We start from the raw sequence: 27,563 nt of genomic DNA, 5'->3' as shown, positions 1-27,563 counted from the left end.
GTTTCACTTGCTTGGTTTGTTCTTGAGTTGTGCAGAAATTTATGTTCTATTTGTATGGGACCCCTCCCTTCCATAAAAGGGAGGGGTCTCAAACTATCATAGGAACCTTTATCGGTACCAAAAACCCCTACATACAAATTTTCACGCCGATCGGTTCGGTAATTTTCGTGCCTATATGGATCAGACAGACAGACAGACCGGATTGTATTTTTATATGTATAGATTACAACATCAATATTTTTTAAGAGTGAATATACATTTATTGGATTGAAGCGTTCATGTAAATCTATTTTTACAAATAAAAGTTTGAATGAGAAAGGCTGGGTCTGACCGCTAGGTGGATTAATTTAGGTTTTTGACAGTGAAGTGGTACCCTACCTACAACTGTGTTCTAACAACCTTCAACATTTTTTTCGAAGGACTTCAAATCAACTAAACAACACTTTTTTTCATGGTTACCAATCATTGAAAAAAAAAATTGTTAGAGATATACTGAAATACCGCTTCTCATCATCAAATTGATTAACCTCAATCGAGTGCACAGTCATACCTCGATATAAGGACACCTCGATATAACGTAACTTTTACCTCGATATAACGTAACTTTTTAAGATGTATTGAAATTGAAAATAAATGATACAGCAACTGTTTTTGGGGTATAAACTGCTTCAAAAAATGTTTATAGTAAGTTTTGAAACCAATTAAACCAATACGAAAATTGTTCTAAATGGGCATAAAAAAGATTTAAAAATACTAATGAGTGATGAAAAATAGGTTTTTACGCATCCTTCAGTAACAAATTGTTTTTTTGCTTGTTGAAATTTCCTCTAAATGGGCATGAGAAAGGTTTAAAAATACTGATAGGTGATGGGGAATAGGTTTTCGCGCATCTTTGAGTAATCATCAACAGTCTACATCAATTAAAAAACTCTTTTTGCTTGTTGAAAATTGTTCTAAATGGTTTAAAAATTCTGCATCAATTGAAAAAAAATTTTTTTTTGTTTAATATATTTAAAAATAAGAAAACTAAAAATACTTGAACAAAAATACCTGAATAAAAAGAATTTCAAAATAAATTATAAATAAATTATTTTCAAAAATTTGAGAAATTAAATACAAACAAGTTGACAATATTATATATACTTTTATATTTTTGCCTTTCTCCTGGAAAGGTATAGCAATCACTTGCAAAACCGAAAGTATAAAAGTGCTCCAAAGGGCCGAATGGCATAAATCACTCGACTCATTTTCTGTATGTATGTGTGTGTGTATGTGCAGATTTTATTTTCACTCACTTTTCTCATAGATGGCTGGACCGATTTTCATGAAATTAATTGCAAATTAAATTTCATTGTAATCGAATTAATAGTTTAGAGGTTACGTATCAAAATGTAAAAATCATGAAACATCATTATTTCTGAAACCACACCACCGATTTGAACAAAATCAGTTTCAAATGAACGGGCTACCAAATTTTGAATTTTATAAAGATTGAACTTGTGGTTCAAAAGTTATGAAGAGAAACGTGTTCTGAAACTGTTTAATCTCACTCATGTTTCTCAGAGATGGCTGGACCAATTTTCATAAAATCAGTGTCAAATGGAAGGTCTAGTTGCCCCATAAGACCGTATTGATTTGTTTTGCAATCGGACTTTTACTTTGCCTGTTATGTTTAAAAATGTGAAATCCAGCTATGAAAAGGAACATATTCCGAAGATTACTTGGATTCACTCACATTTCTCAGAGATGGCTGACCCGATTTCCACAAAATTTGTGTCAAATGAAAGGTCTAGCTGCTTCATGACACCCCAATGTATCAAAATATGAAAACCACGAAACTTCATTATCTCAGAAAGTACACAACCGATTTGAACAATATTGGTATCAAATGAACGGGCTAGTTAAAGGTTAATTGATGAATTTTATAGTGATTAAACACGTGGTTCATAAATTGTGAAAAGAAACATGTTCCGGTGACTTATCAAATTCACTCGTTTTCCCAAAAATTGCTGGACTCAACAATCTTAGTGTCAAATGAAAAGTTTGGCTTTCCTATAGGTTCCCATTTTCTTTGACTATAATCGTATTTTTATTCCAACCGTTATGTACTAAATTGTTAAAACAACGAAAGTCTGTTATCTCAAAAATCACACGACTTATTTGAAAATATCTAGTGTCATTTGAACGGGTTGTCTCTCAAACTCACAAGTAAGAAATTTCATAGCAATTTGATATGTGGTTGAAAAGTTATGGAAAGTAAGGAAATTCAAAGACTATTTAAAACTGTCACTGCTTTGATCAAAACATATGGCCTCAACAAAATTTAAATTTGGTATTGTGCTATTCGTACGTTCCCGGTATTGCTCGTTGAAGTGTACGAAATACAAAGTCATTTCTTTTATTTCGCTATTTTTTCAGCACGAATATTTTACTCCTAATAAACAATTTTTTAACTTTTTGCCTTTCTCCTAGAAAGGTATAGCAATCACTTGCAAAACTGAAGATATGAAAGTGCTCCAAAGGGCCGAATGGCATATATCACTCGACTCAGTTCGACGAGATGAGCATTTTCTGTATGTATGTGTGCGTTCTCTGATTCGAATTATATATAGTGCAAAAAATCGGAGACTATATATAATCGAGTCCGACCTGTATAACGTAACGAAAATAAAAATAAAGTTGCCTTATATCGAGGTATGACTCTATTTCCATTGGAAGAAATATATTGACATAAAACAGACTATAACGTCTACGTTAAAACAACCTCTCCGGCTTTGATATTATAGACCTTAAAAATGCGGTTTTTTCATGCGAAATTTATAACGAAGTTTTTTGCCACGATTTGCAAATAAATGTAATTGACACAAATTTGTCGTTTAACTTCTTATTTACATTCATTAAAGTCTAATGTTTCTACATATATTTGTTTGGAATTGCCGATGAGAGTAAAATCGCGTAAAAATACTACGGCGATTTGAATGCTATGAAAACATTAGTTATAATCAGAGCCAGAGCTAGTCAAAATCACTTTCAACAGATAATCGTCAGGCGATAGTGACGCAGTAAACCCTTGGCCTTCAATTTTAAACCATTTGTTACGCTTTCAAGCTGTCCGGCTGTCAAAATCGAGCTTTTGAGTAGTTTTCATGTGAGTCACATGCAGGTGGTAAATACTTACACGAATGTAATATAGTTTTTTAATTCCGAACTTTTATTGTATCGGTTAGGATTCATTCGTATCATCCGACCAAATACTACTAAAATATTACATCGTCGCGATAATTCACCATGTTGTTTTGAATGTTTGACTATTTGCGTTCTATAATTTTGGGCAGAAAAATACAGCTGTTCGTTTATATTTAGTAAATAAAATCTCATCAAGCGAACTTGAGACTGGGTGTACCCGGACTTCGAGCTGCCTGGGTCAAGCGGAAAATAATATTCGTGAGCCTGACCCAAAGCATGGGTGGTAAAATGGACACCTGCCTAAATCTCATTTATCACGTTGACAACTAATACAAACTTCATTAACACCCTATCTTAGAAACATTTAAAGCAGTTCGAGACAAACTATGCGACAGGATAAAGGTAAACATCGAAAGACACGAGCACATTCGGGGGGGTGATGTTATTATTGGCCTAATCAAAGGTTAGTAATTTTTTGAATAAAAAAAAAAATGTGCAAATTTTCATTAAAAATTCTGGAACCATAATGTCCATAAACCAAGCTTCCACCATTTTGCACATTCAAAATTTCCGAATCCGAACCCGACGGCTATGGTTTGAAAGCTCGAAACCCAACCATATCTAGCAGGTTTTTCTACAATGCTCATCATCTTTGTTGCAATAGTACGAATGGCAAACCTGGTCAGTACTGATCGATGAGATTCTTTCCAAGTTTGGATTGTATTTATCATACAAAAATCATTTAACCTCGAAACCAGACCTACTTGCAGAATCGATATCCAATCGAAAAATTGATCGTTATTAGTACTCCATTTTTTACTCATCAAGATCGATTGTCATACAGGGCATCTGTTTCCAAGACGACCGCTAGATTACAAGCGCTCTTCCCCAAAAAGAAGAACACCACTTCTAATGTGACATACTTTCGTATCTTCGGATTTTCTCTTGCTCTTATTCAATCTGCTGTACAAAACTTAACAAGGCTACTGACTCGGTCCCGCATAAAATAAACGCGCGTGACCATTTTACCGATGCTGCTCTGCGGACGCAACGACCGTGACACGGAATAGAAAAAGTAGGAGGGTGGTATTCAAGACACGACCGCATGACGTTGGACTACGGTATTCTTATATTCCATTAAAACAAATAATAGAGAGAATTGCAACTCTAGTGTTTGCTGCAATTTTATCTAACAGTGCATTTCTGGATGCTGAGACGTTAAAACGTTATAAATAATAATATATACTAAAAGAATGGATATTTTTTATTTAATCGCTGTCATTTCATACATATCCGAATCAACCCTTTGTTTGCTGCACTACCAAGACAATCATTTAATTGAGCGAATTGGTAAAATTTTCCTATCTTAGCAAAAAGCAAACTTTACGAAACTATCTGAAATTGGAGCCCTGAACGATTCAACCGAAAATTTTAAATTTGAAAATTGTTTGACATTTAATCGATAAAACTCATGCTAGGTTAGTTCCAGCCCAGCATATAACTTCATGTATTTGGAAAAAAAACGTTTGGTTCAATAACTCAATATAGCAAGAGCTCAATCACACGTTTTTCGGTAGTTGTTATCAAGGTTTGGGCGAGTGACAGGAAAATATCTTAACTTCTTCAGTTGTGATTTAGAGCATTTCTATTGTTTTGTTATTTTTCACGATAGCGACAAGTTTGTTTCTTTCTCTGTGTGCGAGAAACAAAATTAAAACCGCGCACCGAGAAACAAAAACGAAAATTTAATGAATGCTATAACTAATAACTATCTAAACACGCGTTAAAACTATTCATACACACGCTGTAGCTATAGCTATCCATACACACGCTATTCCTTTCCATACATCCGATACAACTATCTATACACACGCATAAGCTATCCAACCATGTGCTATTACTATCCATACATACGCTATAACTAATCATTACACACGCAGCAGCTATCCACACACAAGCTATAACTATTCGTACACATGCTGAAGATATACACGCAATAGCCATAATATGCTACACATGCTAGTGTCTTACACACGCTATAGCTAGCCATACACACGCAACAGCGCCATCCCTATCATCGCAAATGTCATAGCAATACAGATGCACATACGCTATATGTGCACACTGCCCACACACCCAACGTTTTCACCCAACGATATCTGAATTGGATTACCGCTGGTGGGGTCCAACTCAGATCGAAGGAGCACCGAACTGAATGAAGAAATGCAGCTTCCCACTACCTCCGCCGCTGCTGCCTGATACCACCGCTCTGGTTCTGCTGCAGCTCAGTTTGGCCGCTGGAATCAGCCACCGCTGCTGATTATACAAGACCGGCCTGGTGGCCTTTCACTTGTTAACTGATGACTGCTATGAGACGACACAGGCTATTATATAGCCCAAAGCAAAAATCCATCCGCGAGCAAACAAGAAGCGAGCTTGTGATTGGTTGAATGTGCACGACTTTTAACACAACTTTTAACTAGTTTAGTATCGAAAACATATTTAAATTATTATATGACAATCTTGCGCAATATTTCCCCTATCAATCAAGCCATTGGTGTTTAGAATCTGTTCAGTGGTAATGATAAAAGAAGCATTTTAAAACGGTGTTGAAACACCTGTTGCAGCTACCGAAAGCGAGCTCGTTATTGGTTGAAAGCTGTGAGACTGTTTACAAAGTCAGATCGGTTGTATCCGTTAGTGTCGACTGTACTTGTGAAGAGAGGTGGTGATTGGTTGCTCGGTATGATTTAGACAATCGATGTGATTTATCAATTTTTCAATAGTGTATCTCGAACAATAGGTTATTTTTGTTACATAAATTCAACCGTAAAAGAATTTCTGATCGGTTGATGCCAAAACCTCGAAATTCTGAAAAGAAATGACTGATATATAAGCGCTCAAAACCTGACCACTTTTCCCTGGTTTTCCCCGGTTGAATTACTAGATTTTCAAATTCAGGTGCCTAACTTCGATATAGACGTTAGTCCAACGTCAAAAAAGTCCTCACAAAATCGACAGATACCCACTATACGTACTAACTGAACGGGACAGGGTCCGGGAGGTGACAAGGAAAAGCGCAACCGTTCTCAGTAAAAGTGGTCAAATTATCCACACGGGATTTTGGAAAGTTTCCCTCGGTTGGTGCTCACTTGTCAAATGTTCTAAAAATCGAGAAAAAGAAATGTGGACAAAACAACCCAAACGACACACCCATCAGTTTGATTCCGAACTAAACGTTAACAGGCGTTAGAGATTTTGTTTTATGCTTTGCTTGAATTGAATCCCGTGTGAAACACAAGATGCAGGATAATTTTTCACTTCATGATAGCAGATGGCCATCCACAGAAGCACCTGCAATGTAGTGTGTTGTGAACAATCAGAAACCGTGCATATTTATGCCTTCAACGTGCGGATCTAGCCGCTTCAATCATTTGTCCGGAAGCGTAAGAAGCATCCAGCCGAGTGGTAGTTGCATTAGCATTTAGAATACACACTACACTAGTATTCCGGACGCAACGTACTAAAGCTCCTTGTGGCAGGTTCGAGCGAAAACTGCACTGCAACGTGATACCGTACATAGCAGAGCGTAAAATCCAAGGCCCAGGGACAGTCCGTAAGAAAACAACATATTTTTTCTATTGAAAACCATCCACTGCTCCTAATGCTATGTTAAATAGCTGCAAAATTCCGCTCGCCTATTCCGCAACATTCTTGACGCTCTGCCGGCACGGCCTTCGAAGAATCCAACACCTAGTTAGTACTCAAGTGTCAAAACAGTAGGTCAATTCGTTCGGGAGTTTATTTACGTTCCGGTCCTGACTGCGGAACGAGAGCCTACTCGCATGCCAGTTTGCCAAGCAGCGTGTGCAGTGCAGAGCTGCACGAGCTGAAGCTGAGCGGGAAAGAAATGGGCGGGGGTTATGCTGGGAAACATATTGTCTGATGCCTCGTTATATAATTTCGAACCGAGAAAGGGATGGAGGTTTCTTTTTTTTCCCCGGCATACTGTGTACGAGAGATAAAGTGATTTGGAGGCTGCCGAGAAATAAATTGATTTAGGCTGAAACATGTTTGCGAAGGAGCTGTTTTGTCATAGTCGAGCGTTAGATTGGATTTTCCTTCAATTTGCGTCAATTTCCTTTATATTTAGTTGGTCCTAGAATTTCTTCAATTTAAATTTTTAATAATGTGTCTTCAGTTTAGGAATTTTTGTCGGTAATAACCGGTAGAATATCCATTCTGGCATATAGAACAAACAAGCTAGAATGTAGAGCTATCACATACCGCTGTCTCGGTTTACAAACTTGTTACTTTACTGCTTTATTACGATATCTACTACTTTTATAAAATTGATGATTCACTCTAAAATAATTTATTCTGGTACTGCTCCATATAAAATAGAACTTATTTGACACCAAACTGGTTAAATTATTTCAGGGTAATAAACTCAATTAAATTTCGACTAGTGAGAATATTACCATTCTGGCCATCGCCCACTGGAGGCGGAAATAGGATTTACTCAAAAGAACCTCAAAGTACCCTATGGGCCCTCATAAATGTCACGTGAGATAAAATTACATGAAACAGCCTTGGGGCTCAAGTGTTCTGTTCTTTCCAGCCACTAAAACTGTCACAAACTTTTTAATTCGCAACCATCTCCTATCACTCTCTTAAGTCCTGGCAGCATACAGGATCAGTCATGGTGTCGTCGGTTTATTTTATCCTACTGTATTGTGCCGTTAGTCGTAAAATATTTACAACACAAACCACAAGACAAACCGATTGCCGCCATAAAGCGCCCCAGTAAACGCAACGGTTTTCTGGCGAGCTGATAAAAAATATGTCCGCGATAAAAAAAGTTTTGTTCGTAAAACAATTTTCGATGGCATTAGCAGGAGCATTTTCTTTTTAGGGAAAACATTGTTCCGGGCTGCTGTAGTTCATGAATGAATGTTGATGTGATATTTTTCAGAATAATTATTTTGTTACAGCACATCAGTAACCGAACAAAAAAGATGTTTAGTTTGAGAGCCACGAGTCTGATAAAAATAAAACTTTGAATATTCCACGGTTGAACGGCCGAATTAATTCGAAAATGTTTTCAACTCAAACGACCTTCATCAAACTGAAGCTCTTTGGCGAAACAACTAAGTTTCCAATATTCACACAGGACCGGCAGCAGCCTAAATAGTTCTCCCAAATGATGCTACAATGTATGCTTAATTTTAATTGTTTGCTCGGAACAACAACTTCCGCCCAATTGACTGCAGACAGTTGCAAACAAATGGCCCACCTGGGGGACAACTAACTTGGAGGCAAAAAGCGAAGGGGTGTTATCATGTCCCCATCGCCGCAGAGCGGCAAAAACAAACCGAGGTGCCCCACCCACCGGCAAACGCAATTAACCCGAACCAAATCCGGCGTTCCGGCATTTGCAGAAGGTCTAGTCTCGTTCCTTCAATCGGTTTCGAATCGATTTCATCATTCTGCAAAAAGTTGAATTGAAGAAGCGGTAGGTGGAGGAAGGGTGCGCAGACGAGGTCGACTTCCTAACGTCCTTGTCCAAATACTGGCACAGGTACGAAAACTCGTTCTCAGCCCAATCGTAGCCTGAAGCAAGACATGCAATGGCACAAGAAAACGGAAATGAAATAGCGAATCGATTACGGGCGCGCGCATTGACCGACTTTTTGGCCAATGTTCCAAGCGTTGATCTCGTGTGGGCCTCCCTCTGGAGGCTCTTGTTGATTGTGAGTTTAGAGCCATAAATTATAATAATCGATAAAATTCACCAGTAAAAACGGAAGTTTATTGTTTTTCTTCTACTGTTTCGTTCGACGCCAACACAACGAGGCAAAAAGTCTTGAGAATAGTCATCTCTCGAGGTTCTGCCTTGTTTATGTGTCTGGGAAAAGCTTGTTTCGGTAATGCTAATATACACACAGACTCCATAACGAGTCAATGATGACGAGCGAAATGGCACTCTTTTATGCCCGTGTTAAGCAACATTTCGGAGCAGCGAAACAAAAAAACTAAGTCTGAATATGTTATGGACATAATCCGATCGGAGCAAAACCAAATAGCATCACAGACTAAATAGGCCATTATTGTTGGCGTCGGCCAGAGACGGAAAAGGCACCATCATTTCCACAGCTCGGTAATGCTAGGTCAACAATAGATTTGGCTAATATATTATTATGTTTTCTTCTTTTTAATAGATTTACTGTTTGATTAATTTCTCGAGATGAAAGTCATTCGATTAGTTGATGAGAAGTGGTGTAATCAGACGCAAACAGGAGAGAAGCTAAAATAATCAATTCCGAATATAGAAGCAATTCGCAAAACATAAGAAGTCATAGCCAAATAATAATTGAAATATTAGAAATTACAATTAGCTAACATTTTAAAGCAATACGATATTCAGCATTTCAAAAAACACCTCTCGTGAGCATAACATATAGAACTTGGCACAAAGTGTTTTCTTAATTGGGCCTGTCACCGAAACAAGATTTATGAGCGTTCAAAAATGTCACGCGAAGCTCCGCAATTGACTGGTCTTTGCTCTAACAACATTTGCCTTTATTTTTGTTCCTCGAATATTTCATTGATGTGACTACAAACAGATAGTTTTTCCTAAGACGATCTAGTTTGAAGTGGGATGAAGTTTAATGATTTTTCTTACATGAATTCTGCATTCTCAGAAGTATATAACTGATCAAAGTCGACTTGACATTTCGTTACCATTTTCGTCAACATAAACAATAAGGAAACATCCATAAATAACGTTTTAGGTTTTTTTTTTCACTCCCCCATCGTAGCACTTCATCACCAAGTCAGGACCCCCCTCTAGATAATTACGTAACTTTATAACAACAAGGTAGAAACAGACTCCATGCTCATTAATAATCAAAAAGTGATTACCGAGTCCCAATCAATTTGGGAATTTACAGATGAAGAATTACTCTGGTCAACACAAGTGTGGCCTCAAAGCTAAAAAAAGAAAGATTATAGCTTTTTAACCTTTCCTATGAATTTTGGCGTCTCCATTTGTCACATTTTTTCAGGGATTCAAATGAGTTATTTCGTAAATATAACGTTGAAGCGATGAACCCGGCGAACAATTACTATGCGACACTTTGAAGTGAGTTTCACAGGAATGGTTTAAAAGCTATAATCGTTCATGCGTAACAAATTCAAGCTTTAAGGCAACCTTTTTTCTCTTTTGTGGACCAGTGTTATAGAACTTGAATTATTGAAAGAAAAAAAAGAAAATATTACTCAGGGTTTAGGGAATTTCGGAATCCAATTTTTGTACAGGTTGAAAATTTATGAACTTGGGAATATGGGATTTTAATAATTTGGAGGTTTAGGAGTTCAAATTTGGTAATTTTAGTATCTGAAATATTTCAAGTTTTGAATTTTTTCAATTATAAATTTTGGAATATATTTTTCTTTTTTGACTCTAAGCAAAGTCATGCAATTTTTCAATTTTTGATTGAAGGAGTAAATGTAGCGATGAAGAATGAAAATTGAAAATTAAATTAATTAAAAATATGATAGTTGAAACTACGAAAAACATAGTTCAGCAGGAGGGACAGTTTTGAAATATAAGTAATCAAAGGTTTTGAAGATCAGAAACATTTATAATCTAAGTGCACAATCTGTATTCCACACCACCGCCGTTCGACAACCCGGAACAAACAGTAAAGCTGAGACTTCAACCTCCAAAATCGGTAGCAGAGACAACAGCAAAAACACGAGCAACAATGGACACAGTAGAAGCAGCACCACAACTGCCAACTAGAGCAAACATGTTACCACCGCCCGAAGAGTTCTCTATCGTAACGAAAAAAAAAAAACAGGCAAGAAGCAGAAGACAAGTGATTAATATATTGGGTTAATTCTCAGGCTTCCCACCAAGTACCTTTCCTTCAATCTGAATTCTACAGTACCTCTGTTGACACTCCTTCTAACAAAAATAAGTCCCTGTATAATAAAACTGGTGTGAGTAACGTATGAAAGTTCTCTCCAGGGAATTGTAATTAGGCGATATTGTTAGGAGGGACAGAGGCTCGGTATAGTAGAGTAGTAAGTTTGAAACGGAAAGGTAAAACTTACACACAAGCACGGATATGAATGATAAGCGTATCACTTACTTCAATAGTGATACTGGCAATTATATGAAGTGCGGAGTAAAGAAAACACTTGGGCAATATCACAATAGATCTAATCTCTGGGCGCAGTGATGAGCCCACACAGGAAAAAAAAAGAAAGTAATCACGAGCAATCACAAAAGCAGAACGTTCCGGACAGCAGCGAAGATGAGATGAGCATGTACTTGGAGGCCCCACTCTAGAAGGAGGCAAGGACAGAGGTTACCTTGCCACCACGAAAGAAAATAATTACTCGCGCCAGCAAACAACAGCAGTAGCAAAAGTGTACTTCATTAGAAGTGACAATCGAAAGTAGGGTCAAGCGGTATAAAACGAAATTAATATGGGGCTTCAAAATCTCCATGAAAGCATGTATGCATGATTGTATGGATGCTGTTTCCAACGTAAATGGTGTAAAAACAATGTAAATGCTATTCTTTTCTTATATTGTGTTTTTTTAATTGATTATTATTATAATTATTAAGGTTTCATTTCCTTGTTGTTGTTGTATTCGCGGTGGAGCTTTTTGACGTGGGACTACGTCTTTCTTCACTATACTAAGGTACATTCTGTGAAAACTGGATTGAACACACAGTAAAGAAAATTTACATTACTTTAAATGCACATTAATGGAGCATTGGAAACCACGTAATATTCCGTGTGGCATTATATTCACGTGCGAAGTAAATAAATATATTGTAAATTTGCATGCATATTTGTATTCGAAGCTTTAAGTTTATATCAAGTAACGTACAAATTTACATGTCTTAAAACGATTCTGTATTGTACATTATTTACGGTGTGAAATTGTATATGTTTTTCACTTTATGTGCTAGAAATCATTATGTGCTTTCATTTACATTAGTTGTAAACTTCATTTTTTGGTACTGTGCATGTAACGTTTTTGGTTGACGGAATGGAAGATTTTAAATGCTAATAGCGCTCAAAAAACTGTTCCGATTTCAATAGTTAATATACCGTTGGAAAGCTAAAATATACAAGAATTGTATAATATGATAATTTTAGTTACCATTTTCTTATTACTCCGTGAAAATTGCGAAAAAGTTTGAAGGACGGGTACCCACATACATTTTCATACGATTGGTATATTTCCCTAACGCAGACTTCAAAAACATAGACGAAATGATTTCACGCATTCATTCATTGGTTAGCAATGCCAGCCAATTGGCATCGAATTCAACACCCAACGTAAGTGACGCAGAAAGAAAGCAGATATGCTTTCACATGATTGGTTTTTCCCCCAATCACCCAAGTTCCCCACACTGAGTGACGCTATTAAAGGACGTTCTGTGTTGAGAGAGCTCATTCCCTGGTCGACCGTCAAGGTGAACAGTTCGGCTTTCCTTCGATCTGAGTTGGACCCCATCAGTGGTAATCTAATTCAGATATCGTGGTTGGAATACAGCCCGAAATTGGACGTGAACGGCACTAGGGACCATTGGAAGCCGTTGGAAGGGACCATTGGAAGACTTGTAAGCCGTTTGGGTGCTGCCGATACTATACTATCGGCATGGTGTGTTGTATATCAAGCGTGTGTGTGTGAATAGCGTGTGGGTGTGTGAATAGCGTGTGTGTATTTGGGAGTGACGTGTATGTGTGTGTGCGTTTGTGTATGTGTGCGTGCGTGTGTGTCTATGCGTGTGTGAGTATGTGTGTGTGTGTATGTGTGTATATATGTGTATGTGTGTGTGCGTGTGTGTATGAGTGTGTGCGTGTGTGTATGAGTGTGTGCGTGTGTGTGTGTGAGTATGTGTGTGTGCGTGTGTGTATATGTGTGTGCGTGTGTGTTTGTGTATATGTGTGAGCATGTGTGGGTGCGCGTGTGTGTGCGCGTGTGTGTGCGTGTGTGTGTGTGTGCGTGTGTGTGTGCGTGTGTGTATGCGTGCGTGTGCGTGTGTGTATGTGTGCGTGTGTGTGCGCGTCTGTGCGTGTGTGTATGTGTGTGTATGTATTTGTGTGTATGTGTGTGTATGTGTGTGTATGTATGTGTGTGTGTGCGTGTGTGTATGTGTGTGTGCGAGTGTGTGTGCATGTGTGTATGTGTGCGTGCGTGTGTGTACGTGTGTATGTGTGTGTGCGTGTGTGTATGTGTGTGTGCGTGTGTGTATGTGTGTGGTTGTGTGTGTGAGTAGTGTGTGTTGTGTGTGTGTATTACGTTGGTGTATAACGTGTATGTGTGCAAGTGTGTATAACATGTGTATGCAAAAATGCATTTATCCGAGGTAAATATATTAATGACAGAATACTTGTATAGGCAACAAGTTAATTATTTTTCCTATTAGTACTTCAATTGGTATTTCTATGATAGTGACCATAATTCTATGCGTGTTATTTTCAGCACTGAGCTTGTTTCGCGTTTATTTATAGCATGGGACTAACCAAATTTTATATTTTTCTAATCAATTTAGCAACAAAAAGCTTTTTTCTTGCGATTTTTGAAGGGTATGTGAAAAAGTTTTTGATGTTTAAGCAAAAAGTGATAAGAAATTACATGGGACTGTTATGCATTTATGGGCAGTTCATGTGGGTATTGGTATTTGCTTGCTGCAGTTTATGACAGATGTATGTGGTTTTTTGTGAAATGTTCATGTATTATTGTGTATGGTATTTGTACGTTTGGTGTGTGTTATATACTATGGATATGGCAGAATTAAATCTTTACACCCACCATAGTCCCACGTGAAGCCTACGTTTGTGCACTCAAGCACATACCCTTTAACTGTGTCACCAATGAGGTGAAGAGGTTAGGTTTCAACCCCTTTCCCCATAACCTTTAACTTGTATTTTTTCAAATATTAGTGCTATGCATTACTGTTTATTAGATCAGAATATATGGGAGAGATTTAACTTACGAACTTCGGTTAGTAATAGAGTTTTTAATATGTTCTCGAAAAACTCCTCATGCAAAATTCCACCTTCAAAACGGGTCAAAGATTAATATTTTTGACGAAATTACCAAAATCCATTTTTTTTTAACAAAGTGCCTTAGAAATGCATAAAGCTTCGAGATCTGATGTTGTCTCGGATAAATTTTTCTCAAAAAAGAATCAACTTTCTGGGAAAGCTTTCCTTTCCGGCACGAAAGCCTTCTGACTCCTAAAAAGTCGATTCTTCAAAGAAAATTTTCTAGAGATAGCACCAAATCTCGACGATTCATGCATTTCTAAGATATCTGGCAAAAAATTGATATCATTGATATGATTTCATGCTTCTTTTCATCGGTCAAAAAAGTGAAACTTCGGCGACTCTGAGGCATGACTTCCGGAAGTAATAGCTATATTAATCTTCAAGAGCTTCGTCAGAGACTTATAATACATAAGTTCCTGTATGTGATTTGATTAAACAAATTCTACTCAAACCTAGTCTGCTCTGACTCCGGAGAGAAACAATTTTGTAATCCAGTCGATCTATAGCTTTTGAAATTCTTGGCTTTGTTTCTGTTACCTTAGTTACCAAACAAGGAAGCGTTAGCGCCTCTTTTTTTGTCACCAACTTATTTCACTACCACGCGGCCGTCATTGTTTTTTCGATGGGGAAGAAGGTGTCTAGTATCAGCAGTTTATCAGCGAAGAAATATCGAGAAAATGTTCTATTTCAGACTACACAACAGAAGGTTGTTTCAAATGTCTGTCTGTCTGTGGGACTGATATTTTTGACTACAACAACGAGATGCAGTTCAAGACTAACTGGCATTCTGTGGCTAACAAAGTGACCAAGAAGTTTCATTCATTCTGTACGAATCGAAATTGATTTTTGTTTGACCAATTTTTGACCGTTACACCATTTATATAAATATAAAAATATTTTCTTTTACATATTGTGAGTTTTCTAATCTAGCAAAGAATTTTTCGTATTAGTTTCATCTTATAAACGAAGTAATTGAATGCATGATATCATAATATAGTGACGTGAATATTCGCCAGCAAGGTTCTCAAGTTTGTCAAAAATTTTTAGTAGTTCTTATGAAGCCTGTTGAAGCATAGGCTTAGGAATTGGACAGTTTGTATTGCAAAGAAAGTTACTGAGAACAAAAGAAAATGCGATCTTGTTTAAAAGATTTCACAAAAAAATTCCACTCAAAACAAAATTTAGAAAATCTTTTCCTAATTTGGTATCGAACCTTGCATCCTTCTGGTCTTAGCCCAGACTGGAATAAACTAAAAGTTTATAGCTCTTTAACAGTTCCTGTGATTTTTTTGTCCCTAGCCGCCTCCCGTGGTTTGCAAAATCGCACAAAACTAGCGCTGTATAGGGCACTGATACTCCCGGTGGCCCTTCACGGACATGAGGCATGGATGCTGAAGGAAGCTGATCGACGAGTGCTCAGAGTGCAGGCGCATGAACCACGAGCTGTACCAGGTATAAAACATGCTGATATAGTATAGGTAATACAGCGGAGCATACTTCAGTGGGCTGGGCATGTAACCAGAATGCCTGACGAGAGAGCCACCAAAACTATCTTTAGTAGAGAACCAGGAAGAGGCCGTCGACTCCGTGGTAGGCCTCACACGCGGTGGATGTGCGCTGTGGAAGAAGATGCACAATCTGCTGGTGTACGAAATACTGGAGAACGGCTGCCCAACGGCACCGAAGCGGCTAGGAGGTTTGAAATTCACAGAAACAGAAATATATAATCTTTATTTATTCCAGTTTAGCTCTAGGACAATTTTTCCACTACTGTCCTCCAACACCACCAAAGAACGCCAAAACAGGTTCACTTTATGCTCTTTTCCGTGTCTTTATTTACGGTATATTGCTGGAAAGAGCAGTGGGAAAATCTAGTTGTTCACTATTCTCTTTAGGTTGAAAGTAAGCAAACAAAAATCTGATTGATATGGACGAAAAGCCCAATCAGAATTAATAAATTCAACAAAGATCAAATAGAGCACACGCTTGCTGTAGAAACCATCTACCTTTTGCATGCAAGTCTCTGAATGTTCTACATTCTACTGAACGATGTTAGTTTTCCCTGAGCTAAGTATCATTGTGTTCAAAATGTTAACAATTGTAAGTTACTTGTTACGTCCCCTTTGTACGTGGATTTCGAAATTCGATTTGGCATACGCAAATTATTACAGGGTTTTCATTGTTTTACGCGATAAATTTAATTATTTTTTTTTTATTTATTCAGTGTCGTCTAAATTTGCAAAGTACGTACCCTTTTTGTTCTGTTTTTAATCTGGAACTCTCTACGTGGATTTCAGAACTAATGCGTTTTATCACTCACTTTGTCTACCCTTCGTGAAAAGCTAGCATAATATAATACGAGTGTTTATGTAAACATCCAAAATAACTTGTGGGTTATCACTCAGTATCAAATAGTATATTGGACTATAATCATGACTAAAATTATAACAAAACCCTGTACCCAATTTTTTCCCGCTTATATTTTAAATTGACTGACTTAAACTGTGCACAGATATTATTATAGGTTTATTGCGTTCGTCGTTTTTCTTCAGACAATCATCAAAGGTTAGTGTAGAAGTATATCTTTCACTGCGAAAACAACTGCTCTCATACTGGTGGGCAAAGCGTCCAAGCAACCAGAAGTTCGAATTTCACTTAACAAACGAACTTAGAAGTTCACATAGGGTTCGGATTTGGTTCCGCGGAACTTACTTGCTGAACAACAAGACACATTACTCACAAACCGAACTTCATTCTAAATAAAGTACCGTCTACACCTGAAAGCAACTTAAAAGTTCATGAGAAGCTGCTTGTTCCCTTTTATTGTAACCTTAAAGTTCACATAAAGTTCACACGTGAACTTCAAAACCCCCGGAAATGAAAGTTCGGTTAACATTTTATCCGTACTTCTAATCAGCACGAAAGTTCATAAGAAGCTGCTTGCCCCTCTTCATTAGAACCTTGAAGTTCACACAAAGTTTACTCGTGAACCTTGAAGCAGCCGGAAATTAAAGTTCGGTTAGTATTTTATCCGTAACTTTATTCAGCACGAAAGTTCAGGAGAAGTCTATGTCGTACTTCATTTCCACTTCTAAGTTCATTTTAAGTTCTGACTCGTGCTTTACTCTACTTTGGCGAAAGTGAAGTTTGCTTCAGGATTAGTGATAAAAAATGAGTTTTTCAAAAACAATAAAAAATGTGGTATATTTTATTATCATCGGAATTTTATTATCTAAATTAATGGCAAAAAAAAACAAATGATTCCAATAGGTAATATTAGGGTGCTTGAAGATTTCTCTATCTAAACACTTTCTTTTGTTTCCTTACAGGAAATCAATTATGAATTCAAATACACATGAATGTGCAGGTCAAAAGAAAAAATAAATTGGAAGTAAGCAGTGAATTTCCGTTAGACCGATTCCGATTTCCGTTCTCGGACACCACCGAGGTGGTGTCGTTTCGACTGCGGCACACAGCATATCTATTGACCGAAAAAGTTTTTATTGATTTTTAACATATATCATATTTCGTATATACTGCTTACCAGAAAAAAGGTCCGGAAACGTTTGGAAGGAAAATATTGCGTACACAACCTTTTTCAATTACATTACCAACGAACTGCAGCAAAATCAAAACAAACTAGAGAGCTGTCAGACTTAAGCTCAGATTGCGTTCCGCGCGTACTTCTTCTGAACTTGAAAGTTCAGAAAAAGTTCCGCGTCAGCCTTTTCTAAACTTCCTAGTTCGCATGAGGTTCCGCCTGTACTTTATCTGAACTTTCAAGCTGAAAGAGAGACCCGGTATGCTCCTAGCTATGAACGTGTAGAAAATGAAGAGAAATCAGCACATCAAGTAAAACCGATGCTGATCTCATATAGCGGGAACGGAACAGTGGTACGAATCTAGGCTTCAAAGAGGGAGGACTCGAGTTCGAAGCTTGTGTAGTAAGTTGCAAAAAAAAATTATGAAATTTAATAATAAATGAAGCCAGGCATTAATTCTTCTGATCTAAATTTCTTCAGTAAATGTTCATCATGGGATTGATGAAGCAACACGAATGATGAGTAAGGGAATTGAAAAATTGCAAATTGATTTTTATTTTTAGTATTTTGAAGTTTTCTTTTCAAGCTGAATAGCGCTCTGTTCAGCGACCTAACCGAACTTAATGTGAACTTTCTAGTTCGGTTTAGAAGCTGCTTTGCATGCTACTCGAAGTTTATTCAACAAATGCGAAATTGAAAGTACGGTTAGTTACTTAAAAATTAAGCTGATTAGAATTCTATTCCTGATCGTTAGATTGGCTGATTAGTCTATGAATTCTACTTTTATCCGAACTTTTGGTTAGTTGGGCGACGCACTTGCTTAAAGACAGCAGTGAATCATGTGTATCTGAGTAGCTTGCAAAAAACGCCGCGGTGAAACCCGAAATGAGCTTTCTCACACGAATGAACATTACACTCAATAACTATACAACAAAGCTCACAGCAATGCTTCTACTGTGTGTGTTTTTTAAACATATATCAAGGGAGGAACCATCTAGGTAGGAAAGTAGATTGCGTTGTTTGCTTTGTTTCTCGGTGTATTCTAAATAGCGTGTTTCGCTCAGCAAAGGTATTAGTTTGTTGCGAGCAGCAGAAATACAGTTCAAAGCAGAAGAAAGAAATGTGGTGCGAAAAATTGATACGAGGTCATGCTGGGCAAGAAGTAAGCGGTGCACATTCCCTTCGCTATTTCTACATATTGAGAATAACAAGCCAGATGGTTGGTTTTTTATCACGATTAGTTTTCAAACAAGGTTTATGTGAAAATGTTATTGATGATTACAAATATATCAATAGCTGTGGCGGCAAACTTGCAGATAATAATTTTGTGCTTCCAAAAATATATACATACTCTGTAAAAAATTTTAAAAGATATGTTTTTGGAAATATCCACTGTTTATTTTTTATTTATCCAAGTTCAATTAACTATAAATGTTTAGCTAATATTGTGTAGGTTTCGTACACAACATTGCTGAATAAATCATACCAATCAAACAAACTGTTCTGCTTTTTTTCCTCTTTTTTTCCACTTTTTTCGGCAAAGTTGCAGCAGATTTTATGTGAAAAACTTTGTCGAAGACACCATACTCCTAGCTAACTATTCCAATGGCCTTTTGTGGAGTTTTTTTTATAGAATTTCTCTAAAAAGTCCGCCAACATAAAATGTTATATTGAAACTTAAAGACATTCTATGGAAAATTCCAAACAAGTTCATTTGAATAGGTAGATAGAATTATGATGTCTTTGACAAAGTTGTTTCTTATAAAACGAGAAAAATCAAATTCATTTCTCTCTTTCGGGTGGATGAATCACAAAATGGCTGCTTCTATAAAATGGTAAATTATTTATGGAGCCACTTTACTGAAGACCGTGTGACTCTCAATCAATTTTTCTGAGCTAAAATAAATTTGTTAACAATTTAGCAGCTTTGGAAAAAGTGAGCGGTGTGTGCCGCCCAATTTATAGCATCAGGTGGTTGAGTGCATGAAGAAAACGTTAACTGGCACTGCAAATCAGCGTCATACCTTGTAAAAATGGAATTGTACATGTTCTCGAATTCACGAGATAGCGAGAGAAAAATGCCTACGTCCTAACCAAAGAAATATGAGAGATCAATTTAAACTTTCTTCGGCAATCTTGTGCGTTTCGTTAAAGCAAACTAAGACATTGTGGCAACAGAAAATGCAAAACTGTAGAAAATTACCATAAAAAGTTATAATAAAGAAAAGGTTTAGAGGTGATCTAATGGAAACTCCACAAAGGTCCATTTGAATAGGCTGATAAATATATGGTGTCTTCGACAAAGTTGTTTTTTTTTTAAATCTGCTATGACTTTGCCGAACAAATTAGATATATATATGCCAAAACAAGGAAAGTAATATTCGTTTCATTCGGATGGACTATTTACAAAAGTGCAAATTCTATAAAATGGAGTATAATTAATGGAACAATTTTGCCGAAGACACTATGGCAGAACAAAAAGTTTTTTGGGTCAAATTTAGAAACAGAGTGCATCGCTGTTAGCTAACATTTTGTTGCTTTCAATGAAAAAAGATAAGATTTTTTTTTCTGAATAAGCTTTTTTAGATAATTATAAAACTTTAACTTAATTTAATATCTATTCATTTCACAAATCTACTATTTGAATAGCTTGCTTAGAAATACGTCGAATTTAAGAGAGATATGTTTCGTTAAAATAGCTAACAAAGGTCTGGTAAATCTGGTAATCAAAATAGGGTTTTAATGTTTTATAGGTGGAACGTAAACAAATGCGGCGGAAAAAAAAACTATAATAAGCTTCAAGTAATCTTCTTCTTCTATACCTATAAAATGCAGTCCGGTCTGTCGGTCTGTCTGTCTGTCTGTCTGATCCATATAGGCTCGGAAACTACCGAACCGATCGACGTGAAAATTTGTATGAAGGGGTTTTAGGGGCCGAGAAAGGTTTTAATTATAGTTTGAGACTCCTCCCTCTTCTGGATGGGAGGGCCCCCATACAAATGAAACACTAATTTCTGCACATCTCAAAAACTAACCAAGCAAATGAAACCAAATTTGGCATGTGGATGTTTTCAGGAGTGAAAAATATGTTCAAATTAGTTCGACACCCCTCCCTCTTCTGGAATGGAGGGGTTCCATACAAATGAAACTCAAATTTCTGCATATCTAGGGAACTAACCAAGTAAATAGAACCAAATTGGGTAGGTGGATGTTTTTAGGGGTAACAAATATATCGATAATGATCTGACATCCCTCCCCCTTCAACAAGGGAGGGGTTCCATACAAATGAAACACGAATTTCGCACAGCTCGAGAACCAATCCACCAAATACAATCAAATTTGGTATGTGGATGTTTTAAGGAGTAAAAAATATGTCCATATTGGTTTGAAACCCCTCCCTCTTCTGGAAGGGAGGGGTTCCATAGAAATGAAACACAAATTTCTGCACATCTAGAGAACTAACCAAGTAAACAGAACCAAATTTGGTAGGTGGATGTTTATAAGGGTAACAAATATATCCATAATGGTTTGATACCCCTCCCTCTTCTATAAGGGAGGGGTATTATACAAATGATACCCAAATTTCGCACAGCTCGAGAACCAATCAAGCAAATATAACCAAATTTGGCAAGTGAATGTTTGTAGATGTAACAAACATGTCCATAATGTTTCGACACCCTTCCTTCTTCTGGCATGTCTCCAAATGCCATTTTGAAATCCAAGATGGCGACTTTCGGTTTCTGAAAAACAGCGACAAATGAACAAATACCACCCAATATGGGTATTTCCGGGATTTTTATGATGCACTGAAGCCACAAATCTACCTCAGACAACAGTTTGAATTATAAGATGGCGCCTTCCGGTGTCTGGAAAACAACAGAAATCGACCAAATACCACCCAATTTGAGTGTTTCTTTAACCAGATTGACGCTCAGAGGCCAGAAATTGTCTCCTAATGCCATTTTAAAATCCAAGATGGCGACTTACGGTTTCTGAAAAATAGGCTGAAGTGACCAAATACCACCCAAGTATGTATAGAAGCCATGCATTCACCCTGGACACCATTTTGAATTCGAAGATGACCACTTTCAGTTTCTAAAAAAAACGAAAATAACTGAAATGCATTCAATATATTTCCGGCATAGAGGTGATGTACAAAAGCCAAAAGTCGAGGATGTTGTTATTCCGATAAAACCAGTCATTTCAAATGATATAAACAAATCGCAATGAATCAATGAATTTGAAATGTTCAAAAATATTGAATTGAACACTAATATAGGCGAGACGAAGTTTGCCGGGTCAGCTAGTAATTTATATGATTCGACAGTAGTTTTATTAAAGCGCTTTTTTTAGCTTGTCTCGAGCTTCTCTTTCAATAGTCATACTTTTTTCACCAAGAGTCTCTTGTGCACGCGTTCTTTGTTTTATTCTATGGCATACTAAAAACAGCAGCCAGCATTGAGCTGGCTTTTCAACTTTTCAATTGAGTCGAAAGTTGATCGAAATTTCTAGAACTGGAGAATATGACTATGACCATATTTCAAATGTACTGTTGTTATGAAAAAAATTGAAATATATTTCTCTTGGGTTTGTAGGTATCTCTGATTTTTTTCATTTAGACAGTCTAACGACAACTGTATAGTGTAACCAGGATATACGAATATTATAAAAAATTAATAATATTATATATATGTATATTATATGTATAATAATGTTATATGTTATATGTATTCGATATATTCATGTTTTTTTTATTTTTGAAAATAATTTATTTGCAGCTTAAATCAATCATTCAATCAAAGTAGACCATTTCTTTTAAATCTTTGAACAAACTCGTGAAAGTATTGTAGCATAAAAAATCCTCTAAACGAAAAATACACATACTAGCACTCAACGGAAAGAACCCTCGAAAAGCACTTACGTGATTCTGTTGGCAGGTCGATGATACCTGTGACGAGAAGTTTTCCGTCCGATCTCAAGAATATTCCGGCGACGGTCAATGACTTTGCACGAAACTGGTGACGACTTCGTTTTTTTTCTATTTTTTTTCACTTTTTTTTCTACGCCACACGTCCTTCCGTCTTATGTATAAGTTAATCCCATGTTTATTACGGCTCAACTCGTTCGCTAATCCGCACTTCACATCACTTCCAACATCACTAAGTGGATACACTGACTTGCTCTGGCGGCAACCAAGACGGAAAACGATAAGCACTTCTTCTATGGTTGGCTTTTACCAGGACGAGTACGAGGGAAGGGGGGTTTCTTTCCTATAGGTCGGTATTATTTTCTTCTTCGTTCCCAATTCGGAATGGTTTCACTAGCAACTAGCAGGACGACTGACACGAGTACTACTTTCGCTGGAGAGCTCTCAAAGCAGGATCTGACTTGTTCACATTCACATAAACATATATTTGTTAAATCCTTCCACTTGGCGACTTTGTACTGCTTTGCCGCTCCTTGAGACCCGAGTTGGAGCACAACATTCCAATCATAACAAAATACACTGAACTATACTAGATTTTCTGTTTCACTTCCTAAAAATTCAGAGACAAATCGCCTTTTCGAAGAATTTTCACTAACGCGGCTGACCTAGGTCAATCTCCTCGAAGCATCCCATAACTAACTTTCATTATTAAACTTCCACATTCATTTGTTCGGCTGTGTTTTATTTTCTTCTTGGCTTCTCTCTTGGTACCACTTTTCCACTATCCTCGAGCCCGTTTTTGCACTGTTGACAGGATATTTTTCTCCGAAAAAAGCTACACCACTAGACACCCGTCTTTTTTGACGTTTGGCACATAGGCAAAACACTCACACACACCCCCCACTAGGGAAGTGTAAGAACGCTAAAAATTCGGTTGCTAAGTTACTCCTGGAATCTCCACCGTCAGTAGATTAATCGCCCATCGGGGACTCGTTTTGGAGTTAACTGGGAATCACTGGAATATGTGCCACTTTGAAACTTGTGACACTTCATTTTAGCTCGTGATGCTGTGAAGAAAGCGAAACAGAAAGGGAGCGAGAGCGAGCATCAGCATCCATCACTTTTCCCATCCCATATTCTCACTGTCATCCAGCAGCAGCATCAGCAGCAGGTTCCACAGCACTCCCGTTCCCGCTAACGAAATTGATTTTATTTCACATAAACACTGCGTTAATCCTCATTCCTATTCACATTGATCAGCAAATTAAACACGGTTCAGATTTTTCTCCTAAGCATCCGCTGCGGAGTCTGTGACATCGATACCACTTACACTTGCCGTACGGAACGCCTGTGTACGCACACAAATATACAATACGGTTCGGATCGCAGCCAGACCGAAATGATACACAGGTTCAGGATTCAGCTTTCAGTGGGAAAAAACGACCGACAACGCCAGAAGCTGTGCCAGCAGACACGAACACCCGACGAAGACTAACCGGTCGCTGCTAAACTAGGTCCGGAGCGAGTTCACCCGTCTGGGTCGAACCCACCCGTGTGTGGTTTTCTACGCGCTGATAGCTCGTTGTGATGGGTTGCCCACACGGTGAGGGCGCATGTGCCAGGTCATCCCGAGAAGCCCCGAAGCCTGGCCCGTTGCTGGCTCGGCAATAGGGGCCGACCGTTTGACAAGCAGACGGTACACTGGGATCAGCAGTGAGCGAAAACTAAGACTGGGTACACACTGACAGCATGGTACCAGCCGTTGGTTGACACTTCCGGGACATGCGTACGAAATCCTTGGAGTGACTTTTTGAAAGGAAGTTGTGCTACAAGGGTTCAACAGAGACGGGAGCTCGAATCCAATATGTTTACCGGATAGTGAAATTGGCGGTTCAAACTTACGCTAGAGGTTCAATGTTGGGATAGGTCTTATTCTGGCATTTTTCGATGTATTTCGTATTTCTCTGAAGCACAGACAACAATAAGATAAACTAAACCGTTTGAATGTAAATGAACTGCTCTACTGTATATCCAGTGGTGGGCACCGCTAACTGAAAATTTAGCGACGCTAATCGCTAAGCCGCTAATCTGAAAATTTAGCTCGATAATCGCTAAACGCTAAACGCTAAGCCCACATTGGCGGACCTTTCGCTAATCGCTAATCGCTAACTTATTAATAAGTAAATAGTCACATCGCTTCATTTATTGCTCGTGTTTTGTATATTATGGACCACTTTGATCTTTTGTGGTAAAACAAACGAAAACAATTACTTTTTAGAGCTATTTACAAAAGTTATGCAGCTTGCATTTAAAATAAATATTCTTAAAAATGTTTTCATAAAATTTCAATTATTATCTGAATCGAAGAGTAGAACCAAAGTTGTCATAATTTCCAGTGCATTGCAATTTACAAAAGTTCTTAGTGTACCGATAATTCAATCTAGACCTTGTGCTTGTTCTTCGAAATGCTCCTGTGGCTTGTACGATAACTGGAGCTCCATTCTAGAGTGAAAAGACTGACTTGCACTTGTGTCGTAAAGACAGGAACTCTAGACAATTAAGACCATTGAACGTAGTTTGAATGAAACATACGTTCCAGAAGTAACTTTCGCAGTAAAGTATGTTCATCTGTCGAAGCAATTTACATACGCTATCAGCAATTCACAGTTTTTCTGAATATTTCTATTGTCGCTTCTCTACAAAATTCAGCGAATTAGCGATTAGCGTTTCGAAGGCCAAAATTTTAGCGACGCTAACAGTTTCGCTAACCAGCTCAAAAATTAGCGAAATCGCTAAACCGCAAACTAAAAATTAGCGACGTATATCTGCATAAGAATGTGTGAATTGGTCTAGAGCGAACATAGTGAGAGTTATCTGAGAAACCTGTATGGAATTTAATAGTAAATCTATGCAGATTGCGGTATAATTGAAGTTTATAACTGGGAGATAGATACAAATTTCAAGCAAATTTAAATTCAAACTGAATGAAACTATATTTGAACCAGTTTACAACAATAATGAAGAAGCAATGCATATTAAATATACTTATTGTGTATTATAGGTAAAAGCAAAGCAAAGCCTTGGTGCTACATTCCGATTCGGAGCTCGACCTTCTGTTTTTTTATACACAGACTTCGCAGCCAACTGTTTAGTGTACAGGACAGTTGCGGGGCTAGCGCTATGATCCTACTGACACTAACAGCCACTCCAGAGCCGAGACTCGAACCTACGACATCGTCAAGTTCAGCGGAGAGAAAATGACTTATTTAACATTTTCGGTGTTTTTTTCTGTCATTTTTGATATTTGCTATATTTCTCTGTTGATAGTTTTTCATAGGTTTTTTAATTAATAACATTTTTGACATCTTTGAAATGTTCAACATATTAATTTAAAAGGCTATCAGCTCTATTATCGTCAGGTTTTACCTATTACCCATGATGTCCTAGAGCGTTAATTTCTTGCATGATGGTTTTTCATAAAGCAAAGCATCTTCCTGCAAAATATCAGTTCTCTATGACTTAATTAGCCCCCGGGACGATGATTGGACAAACCTGACGATAATAGAGCCGATACTCTATATTTGTTATTTTTGCCACTTTTGTCATTTTTAAAATTCTCAAACATTGTTTTGACATACATGACATTCTTGAATTTTTTGTCATATATGAACTTTTTGATATTTTTGCATTTGATTCCCCTTTTGTACTTTATTTTGCCTCGCTGTACCTCACGAATTTCTTGTTTTTAAGTTTTCTTCACTGTTCTTTCTCGTTTTTTCATGATAACCGGTACGAAAACTCAAAATTGTGAACTCTTTTCAATTACTCTCTAAATACTATTTTTATTGACATATTATCTTCAGAAGTTATACAGTACATAAAAAGCCACGAAAAATGACAACAAGCATTAGTTCTGGACTTCACCGCTAGTGGCGCTGCAAAATCTAACGTTTCCCAAGTAACACACGTTGGTATAGAATAGTTGACGTTACCTATTCCATGACATCTTTATCACCAGAAAAGCGCAAAACATGAAGGCTAATAGAACAAGTACCGATAACAGCATCAAAGCAAGCCAACTTGATGGAATTAAGTGGCAAAATACATCTCGAGCACTAATACGGCAATGCGCAAATCTGTTGCTATGACAACTGTTAACCAGCGCATGCGCAAATGTGTTGTGTCGGCGCAGTGCAACTAGATCGACAGTAGCTTTTATCAGTGGCAGTTTTAATTGATTATAAATTGATGACAAAAAATAATTTTCAACCTTTCAAAAAGATTTGTTTCTTTTGCTTGAATATTAAAATTGTTTTCGCATAGTTTCAACGTTATCTGGATATAAAATCTAACAAAACTAGAAAACGTTGTTAGATAAAGAATAACAAAAAACTGAATTGATATTGGTTACACTGCAAGCGTTTTGTTTATCTTTTGATGGCACGTTTTAACCCGCTTCGAATAAATATAGAAATCGTTCTTATAATTCAATATTAATTTGATCAAGTATTTTTAAGTTGAGTGTTGAATGCTACGACTGTTGTACTAAGGAAAAGCATTTTACAGGTACGTAATGTTGTTATTAGATGGTGTAATGTCTTACGAAAAGACCAAGTGATAGTGATTATTATTCTTGAACTCATGTTATTAAAAAACATCTCCAAAACCAGAAAAAATAAGCTCGTTTTCGAAATGCGGTTGTATTACTGATGAAAAACAACTTCAAACACGATATAATAACACAAGTTTTTAATTGCGCTTGTAGTACACTTATATGACTACTTTCGTTGTAATCTATTTTCTAACATGTTTTGTGTGTTACTT

General features: G+C 37.2%; 1 protein-coding gene across 1 annotated transcript in view; it reads right to left on the bottom strand.

Moving 5' to 3' along the window:
- The window catches only part of LOC129726827 (neuroligin-4, Y-linked), a 487,905-nt gene extending 463,657 nt beyond the window's left edge, over positions 1–24,248 (bottom strand). The window contains exon 1 of the mRNA XM_055683960.1: positions 22,734–24,248. The gene's annotated coding sequence lies outside the window, so the exon portion shown is untranslated. The remainder of the gene's footprint in view (positions 1–22,733) is intronic.
- Between the last annotated feature and the right edge of the window lie 3,315 nt (positions 24,249–27,563).

The sequence above is a fragment of the Wyeomyia smithii genome, chromosome 3 (genome assembly GCF_029784165.1).
Source record: "Wyeomyia smithii strain HCP4-BCI-WySm-NY-G18 chromosome 3, ASM2978416v1, whole genome shotgun sequence".
Taxonomy (NCBI): Eukaryota; Metazoa; Arthropoda; class Insecta; order Diptera; family Culicidae; genus Wyeomyia; species Wyeomyia smithii.
This window is presented reverse-complemented; position numbering and strand designations above follow the sequence as displayed.